Source organism: Triticum urartu, unplaced genomic scaffold (assembly GCF_003073215.2).
Source record: "Triticum urartu cultivar G1812 unplaced genomic scaffold, Tu2.1 TuUngrouped_contig_1714, whole genome shotgun sequence".
NCBI classification, from domain to species: domain Eukaryota; kingdom Viridiplantae; phylum Streptophyta; class Magnoliopsida; order Poales; family Poaceae; genus Triticum; species Triticum urartu.
Window position 1 is genome coordinate 1 of NW_024112164.1, and position 8438 is coordinate 8438.

General features: G+C 45.7%; 1 long non-coding RNA gene and 1 pseudogene across 1 annotated transcript; both read left to right on the forward strand.

The window, feature by feature from the left end:
• Window positions 1-1132: 1132 nt before the first annotated feature.
• On the forward strand, window positions 1133-4668 carry LOC125526756 (annotated as a pseudogene).
• Window positions 4669-7562: 2894 nt separating this feature from the next.
• On the forward strand, window positions 7563-8201 carry LOC125526757. Its single transcript, XR_007291878.1, has 2 exons — window positions 7563-7655; window positions 7755-8201. It is a non-coding gene; the product is annotated as an uncharacterized LOC125526757 (long non-coding RNA).
• Window positions 8202-8438: the final 237 nt, after the last annotated feature.

An 8438-nucleotide genomic window follows, 5' to 3' on the forward strand; every position in this document is an offset into this window, starting at 1 on the left:
TGTAGATTACAGGCTGAAATTCATTTATCGCTGGTTTTGTGATTCCAATCTGAGCTAAAATTAGTAGTATTCCTAAAATGTGCCAACTTCTGCGCTATATTATTACAGGCTGTTATCCGCAGGCATCATTTTATTATATAATACTAAGAGATTATGTTTAGTATTTAAACCTTTAGCTATTCTACTGGGTTATCTGAACCTTAGTTGCTGATAAGTTTTTGCTGACTACTGTTTAGTTATTGATTCCTGTTTCGTTTATACATCTCAGTAGAAAGATATTTCGGTAGAAAAAAAGCAAACACCTGACCTTCTCCTAGTTCTTTCTTTGTGTACTCCCTGGATCACTATGGCATCCTTTGATATGAATGTTATACCAGCAAGACATAGATCTGCCTGTTAGGTACTTTGTATTCAATCTGCTCATCTCTGTTAATATTTGCTGTTTTGTGGTCAGGTTGATATCTTTATGGATGTAGCCTTTGATAGTCTGCACGAAGATATGAGGTTATTGAGTGTCAGGCTATCAACATTGGGCACCAAAGCCTTTCCTGTTGGCCCTTTTGACTCACAATTCACTTACTTCATATGCCAGCAGTGCGAAGCATCATTGCAATTTCTTTTGTCACTGTGCCAGCAGAAGTTATTCCGAGATCGTATTTTAAAAAACAAGGTCCCGTATATCCCTATGCGTCTCATTTCCTTGTATTTTTTTTGAAATACATTTCCTTGCATTTTTAGTTCCACTGTTAAGGGAACAACTGCTGAATGTGAGCTCCTTTTCTTCTTTATGATTTATAAAGATATACTTGTTTCGGCATACTGATCAGTGATGCAAATAGAATTATATCACACTAACTCATAATTGTTCTCTCCCTAAAAAAAACTCATTACTTGTTCTCCAGTTTTAGTTCAATTCCATCTCGTTACCCCCTTGCATAAGATTTCCAGAAAATAGATTAACTGATTAACCTAGACTAATCTAGTGTGCGGAATAATACTTTAATTTAGTGACACATACATCTTCCTTTCTTTTCTACTAAAAGAAGTGAGTATGTACTCAAATATGTTACTGTTTCTGTATATCATTACATCGTGTATGCCCTCGGAGGATATTGACTTAAGAAGTTACTAAATGCAGGAGCTCTGTAGAAATGGAGGTATACTGTCACTCTCGTTCACAATATTGAAGTTAGGTGTTCCAGAATGGCTGAAAGGATCAACTGATATCGCTTCTTCCATTTCCAGACAGAAGGCTAAAATCCTTTCTATCGTAAGTTTGTCATGAGTCTTGAATTACTTTGTTTAATCCAAGTACTGCTACTGTCTACTGCCAGTGTTGAGTTCATAACTAGCGTGAATCTGAAAGTATTTCTTACCTCGATGAAGTCGCCACTTTACCAAAGAGCATGCAACTAGGGCTGGAGGTTAGTTCTCCTAGGTCTGACCACAGCTGGGGTTGAAATTACTCCTTTTCTGCAGCATCTGAAAATATCATTTGGGTCCTATCAAATTTATCACAATGATTACTGCAGGTTCTTGATTTGCTGAAGATCGCATTTGGAAGAAAACAAAAACCTGCTGCCGGTTCCCATGATAAGAGTTACCCCGTGGGTTCTAACCTTCCTTCATAACTAATACTGTAAGCTTTGAAACCGACTGCTTTTAACACCTACCTAGGGTTATATATAGTCTTTTTGCAACTGCAAAACTGTTACTAATTCAATTCTGTTCATCTTTTCTGTAGATTCCCTTTCTGACACAAATTTTGGCGACTCCTCATGATGAGTTTGTCTCGAGTTGGTGCTCTGTCGATCTGCCAGTGATAGAAGATGATGCTAATCTGGATTATGATCCATTTGGTGCAGCTGACCTGGCACTGTTAGCTGCTTCAAATATGCTGACTGAAGCTAAAGTTAACTATTCATGCAATTTTCGCTCTATCAGCATGCCTTCAATACAATATGCAGACAAGAACATCCTGTGTGGTGAAAATAATAGCAAATTTGCACGTCTTTGTTCCAAACATATGCGAAGGTCAGAACTTCTCTTAGTTGCTATGAGATGCCGTATGATTTTTTGTGTGACCTTGTTAAACGCAAGTTCCGTTGTCATGCATGTTAACAGAGCAAGAAAGAGACCTCTTTCTTCAGAAATTCCAGAAATACTTGTTATCAGAGAGTCCCAAGCCATCATTGGACCATCCAGCAGCTGATGAGATCACTATAGTTTGTACAAACTTGGGTACAATCACTTGTATTTTTGTTTTATAATTTGTTGTGATTATGTTAATTCATCGCATTGCATATCTAACGTCTCCTTTTGCTGGTTTTGCAGGATCTTTGTCCCATTATGCTAAATCATTAATCCCTGGTAACTTGTTAAATGAGGAAGATGTGCAACTATTAAGGTGGGTAATGTCATTTTGAGTGGTCCTTGGTGTGCCACATAGAAACAATATTCTTTATACTTTTCTTGTTGTATGCCTGATTGGTTTAAATTTGTTGCCCTCACCTGGCAACTTCTTTGTTGATGCTTCTCTAAGCTTTACCTTTCCTCTCTGCAGTGATTTTGCTTATAAGTTGCAACGTTGGTGTAAATCGCAAGTTGGACAGAGAATATCGCAGGTTTGTTTGCTTTACTCATTGGTCTCAAACATCATACCAAAGCATTATGTTTAGGCTCTCTGTTCTCTGGTTCTCAAGGGATAATCTGTAAAATTAGTAAATTACATTTCTGCAAGTATAGTTTTAAAGTGTATAATGTCGTCAGGCAAATTCATTGTTTCTTTTGTATGGCTGGTGTGATGGGTGTGCTCAATGTGTAAAATAGAAAATAGCCTGGAACCATGCATGGGGTGCCAGCTTCATACTTCTTAGCAGTCTACTCAAAAGTTTTTGCCAGTACCTCATTTTCTTATGTTAGATGATTTCATTATGTGATGTTTTAGGTGGCAAAAAGTGACGTCACATCAGAAATGAAGGGCTAGCGTTCCAGATCCCAATATGGATGGCCCTCCTAAGGTAACATTATCGATTACATTAATATTAGCCATTGACTTGGTAATGTATTTGATCCCAATCCAAAATTGATGCTAGCAGGATGTGCAAAACATCGAAGAGTCTATGGCGACGCCCCCCATGAAACAAGATGGAAATGCTAGGGATGAGACTCCAAGAAACCGTGCCACTACAAATGGTGGGGTCCTGCAAAATTCAGTCGGTCAGAACCTAATCCATCTTGGCGTTGCGAGGACGACTAGCGCGGGCTATCCGGGTCCCAGTACTGCTACCAGCATGGAGGTCCCACGCTGCAGAAGTGTAGACCATTTCAAAACACCAGAACCTAGCAAGGAAAGTGGTCTCCGGGACGAGGATGAGAGGCAGCCTGCTAGTAGTAGGAGGAGAGGAAAGAAGCAAACCATCATGAATGACGGGCAGGTAAATGAAATTGAGAATGCTCTGGTTGATGAGCCCGAGATGCATAAGAATGCCGCTTCCCTTCAGACATGGGCAGAGAAGCTGAGTGGGCTTTGTCTGATTAATTAATGAAAATGCGTCCTTGCTTTTCAGGGTGCGGAGATCACATCATTGCAACTAAAGAATTGGTAAGGTGAAATTATCCGTCTTCTTTCCTAGGAATGTACTGTTGCATAATATAACCAGCTCTTAGTCCTTCAAATTTCGTTATTCCTGTATCATACAGATTTTCTTTTGTGCCTGCATTCTGTATCTGTTTGTAATAATAGGCTTTTATTTTAAATTCTATCTAGGCTGAAGAACAGAAAAGCCAAGCTTGCTCGTATCGCGAAAGAAAGAGGAGTGCCATACGATGGCGAGGGTGCCGAGTGCCGACAAGTCATCTACACCAGCTACTTCTCAGTTGGGCGACTCCTCAGAGAGTGCTGGTGAGGAGAGCTATTTGCCGCCTTCAAGAGTGCTGAATGCTCTAGGCTTATCCAACTCCAAGGGCAGCAGCAGGCTCGTTACCCCAGACTCCAGCGAGCCAACCACACAAGACATGATGACGAGCCGCCCCGCCCGTTCACAAGGTCAAGGTCATTCGAACCTGGCCGCCCCGTTCTGCTGATGGACAACGAAGGGTGAGATCTTCCAGGTTGAGGGCAGGGCACAGGGAAAGAGCCTGGCGGAGAGCCACATCTGCATCATCGACGTCGCTGAGCTCAAGGTTGAGAAGTGGAGGGAGCTCCGACACCCTTCTGAGGCATCCGGGAGGACTTTCCAGGAGGCGGAGTCGAGGCACGGCGGCGTGATGAGGGTGGCCTGGGATGTCGTCAGGCTTGCTACAGTGGCAACGTAGGGTGGTTGGTTCCCTTTTGTGGTGTCGGGAATGTAGAAAGAAGCTGCCCTCGGGCCCCGTCTGGGCGGGCGGGCGTCGAGAAGGTACAAACAGCGAGTAGAGATGAGAGAAGCTTCGCTGTCAATCTAGGATGTGAAGCCAGCCTTATTGTAACTAGTGTTTGGAGAAAGCCAGCCTCCCTCCCTGTCATCTGTGTATCCTTTCCTTCCTTATGTTGCATCCTCTTGTTAGGGTTTACTAGTTGTGCTATATCCGTCGCATTGCAACGCTGGTATGTTGCCATGTGACACACAAACAAATGTATCTTTGGTTTCTGATAACTGAGAATGTTGATAAGAAACATGCACTTGAGGCGTTTGGGTTCAAACTTTTAGGTCGGGGAAGGATTGGAAGCAGGTGCATTTATCCATATACATGATCACAGGAAATGCGGTTCTAGCGAAAACCTCAAGGTGCTGGTCATGTATCCATCAAGATGCTCAGTCTCATTTAAATTAGAGCACCAAGTGGTGCTGATATTTTCTGCTAATATATTGAAGCTAATGATGCTACCATCTAATCTTGGTGGTCTAATCTTTTGATTCACTGGAAACTTGGCATGGCACCGATTTAAAGTTTAAACAGGTGAACATGACCACCAAACTGGAAGTGTAAACCTACATTGAAATCTTAAATGAAGTTTGTTTTGGGTTTTGGATGCCATTTTTTTTTCGAAAATTTGGGCGGGCTCCAATGCCAAGGAACCTGTTGGTTGACGTCACCCACCCACCAAACCGGAACACTCTCTCTCTCTGACGGGACGCCGGGAGCTGCATCTCAACCGTCCACGGCTGGAAGGAGGCACAGGATCAGCCCGAGCTTTCCTTTCCTTTATAAGAAGGCTGCCACCCCACCCGCTTCTCCCATCGTCATTCTCTCTCTCTCTCTCTCTCTCTCTCTCTCTCTCTCTCTCTCTGTGGAGGGAGGGAGGGAGGCTTCCATTCCACCCCACTCCGCCCCGCCGCAGATCGAGACGAAACCCTAGCGGGTGGAGGAACCATGGCCGCCTCCTTCCGCCTCCTCCTCCTGGCCGCCTTGCTGCTCCCGGCCGCCGCCGCCGCCACCTACGGGCCGCAGCCGTGCGAGCCGGCCCTGCTGGCCACCAGGGTAGCCCGGTTCTGCGCGACGAACATCACCTCCGACGACTGCTGCGACCCGCTGCTGGCCGCCGTCGACCTTCATGGAGAGGCCTGCCTCTGCCGCGTCGCCGCCGAGCCCAAGCTCGCCGCGGCCGGACTCGACGCCACGGGCCTCCTCACCTCCTGCGGGGGACTGCTGCGCGCCGACCTCGCCGCCTGCCATTCCCAAGGTACGCGCGCCTCTCCCGCCCGATCGATCGATGCAGTTCAGTGTTGGATAGATTCGCCGCGCGCGAGGGGTTTTGCTTGTCCTTGTCCTTGTTGGTCTGGATCTGGAGTTGGTCTGGTCTGGATCAGTGTTGGTCGCTCGAATGGAGATAGATCCTCTCCTCTCCAGCGGAGGGAGGGAGAGTCAAAAGCCGGGGCAGGGAAACAACAGATGCATTGCAGCTTTAACCTGCCACGGAGTCTCTCTACTTTCTTATCCGTCCGTATCGTAGCTGCTCCATCGTCATCGTCTAATCAACTGCTGCTTCGCTTTGCCTTCTGCATGCGGTTTTCGAATTTCGGAATTATTCACTTGTTGTTGTTGTTGTTGTTTGTCGACCATGTACAGCAACAGGAACAGGACCTCGCACGCAGCCGCCTCACCTGCAGCGCGACGCCCACTCCAAGACCTCACCACGTAATTAAGCAAACCTCCATCGCCTTTCTACTTCCGATTCACCAGCGGCCTCCTCCATCTTAATTATCACTACGGGAATGGTTTTGCAGTTGCAGATGAGGCCACCACCGAGAAGCAGCCGCCTCACCACTCCAAGGCCAAGGCCCCGCTCGCGTCCGCTGCTGTCATCTCCCCGGCGCCACACTCGGGCGCCTCATCGTCCCACCTCCTCTACAGCAGCGCTGTCGTCCGAGACCATGTGTCCGGTACGGTAACTAGCACCAATCCACATGCTGCAGCTTCCTTAATTACTTACTTTCTGCTGCTGGTGTGGTGTGAATGTGATGATGCACTTGTGTGCTGCTGTACCTAGGCTACTAGCTTCTTGTCTTTGCCAGCAGGGAGGCCTTCACTGAAATATATCACTGAATCACTGAATCCATATGTAGTCGTGCTTGCTTTCTGAATCACTGAATTACTGAATCACTGAATTACTTACATGCTGCAGCTCTATTTCTGAATCACTGAATCCATATGTAGTCGTGCTTGCTTTCTTGCTCATCGAGTGAAACAGAGTCATGATGTTTGGGTTACAGATCGAGTGGCATCTATTTTTGCTCTCCTATGGTTTGTGAATGCAACAGTTAGGTACTGCTTCTATGCTATGCGATCGATATGTTCTGAATCACTACTGCTTCTAGCTCTATTTTTGAAGATGAACTACGTACGTACCCTGCTGCTATGCTGTGTGGTCGACATGCATGGTCTGAATCACTGAATCGATCTGTAGTTGTGCTTAGGACTCCTAGTTGTGCTTGCTTTCTGCTCATGTGTGATGATGCCTCTTCATTTGCTCCTCGATCTATGTCCATTCCATTTGATTTGTGGAGCAACGGTTTAGCTTTCTTCTTCTCTGTAGTGATTGATATATGCATGTTTAGCTTTCTTCGTACCCTGCTGCTATGCTATATATGTGATTGATATGATCTGAATCGATATGTAGTTCTAGTTGCTTTCTGCTCATGTGTGATGATCATGGCTTCTTCTTCATTTGCTAGCTCCTCGATCATTGTTGAACTGTGCTCTGATATATGCATGTTACTGAACTTTTATAACAAATGGTTGAACTTGATCAGGTGCGTACACCAACAAGTGCGCCGCGGAGCAGTTGGCAAACCAGCTAGTGCTAACCTGTGATACAAGCGAGAACACGCCAACTCCAAGTTGCTGCGAGATCATCTCTACGATCATGAAGCAGAGCTGTTTGTGCGAAGTTTGCGAGGAGCCGGAAGTTCGAGCGAGCACACATATGGCGCGAAAACACATTATCTCTCTCTACACCATATGCGGTGGAGAGCAGGTGCTTCCTGGCCAGTGTGGACCGGTTAACTCCCCTCCTCCTCCTGCGACGCTCCAGCAGCCACCAACATCTTCATCGCATCGTGGCCGCGGCATATCTGTGTCAACGCTGTTGCCTTCATTGTTAGGCGGCTTTCTTGGTTTACTGGCCATTGCGTATGGAGTATACAGGCTAGTGCAATGGGCCAAGCTGCAGGGTAATCATATTAACACTAATCCCAACTTTTGCTTTGCTTTTCTTTTTTGTTGTGGATGACTGTTTCTCAAGTGCATTGTCATGGCCTGTAAACAAACAGGTTTTCTTGGAGGTGTTGCTCCACCTCCAGGACCAGCCGGGCCCCAGCTCCAGGAGCAGCAGCTGCAGCAGATGAGGGACGCCGCCGCATCCGCAGCAGAGGAACGGCTCGAAAGAGGAGCAGCAGCTGCCCGGGTTGCCGTCTAGACAGCGACCATTCATTGATCAGTTTCTTTGTCGGCTGTCTTTGTGGATCAACTCGATATGATGCATCGTTAGTGGTTGTGTTGAGTTTTTCACCTGCTCGTGCTGGATGCTTAATTGCTTGGGTCGAAAAAAACATGTACTATTGATTTGTCCCAGCTATAACATGTACTCAGGCATTGAGAATTCACTATTTGATCAACAGAGCTGCTTAGCGGTTGTTTGATGCATCGATAGTCAATGTAAACAACAACCACTAATCAGTTAGTAGTAGGCCAAGTATTATATAGACTGTTTCTTGGTATACTTCTTCTTGTCTCTGCTCTTGCAAGCTTGTTCAGCTCAGCTTCTGCCCTTTCTTTCAGCTGCTATTTCTGCTGCCTTTGCTTGAGCTTTTACATGCTCTTTCTCAATTCTTTTCTGAGCCGCATCCTCTGCTTTCTTCAACTGAGCTTCCAACTTGGCCTCTAGAATGGCTACATTCTTGCCTTGGTCTTATCCCTCTGTAGTGCAGAGCAAGCAATTTCTGTGCCATCTCAAT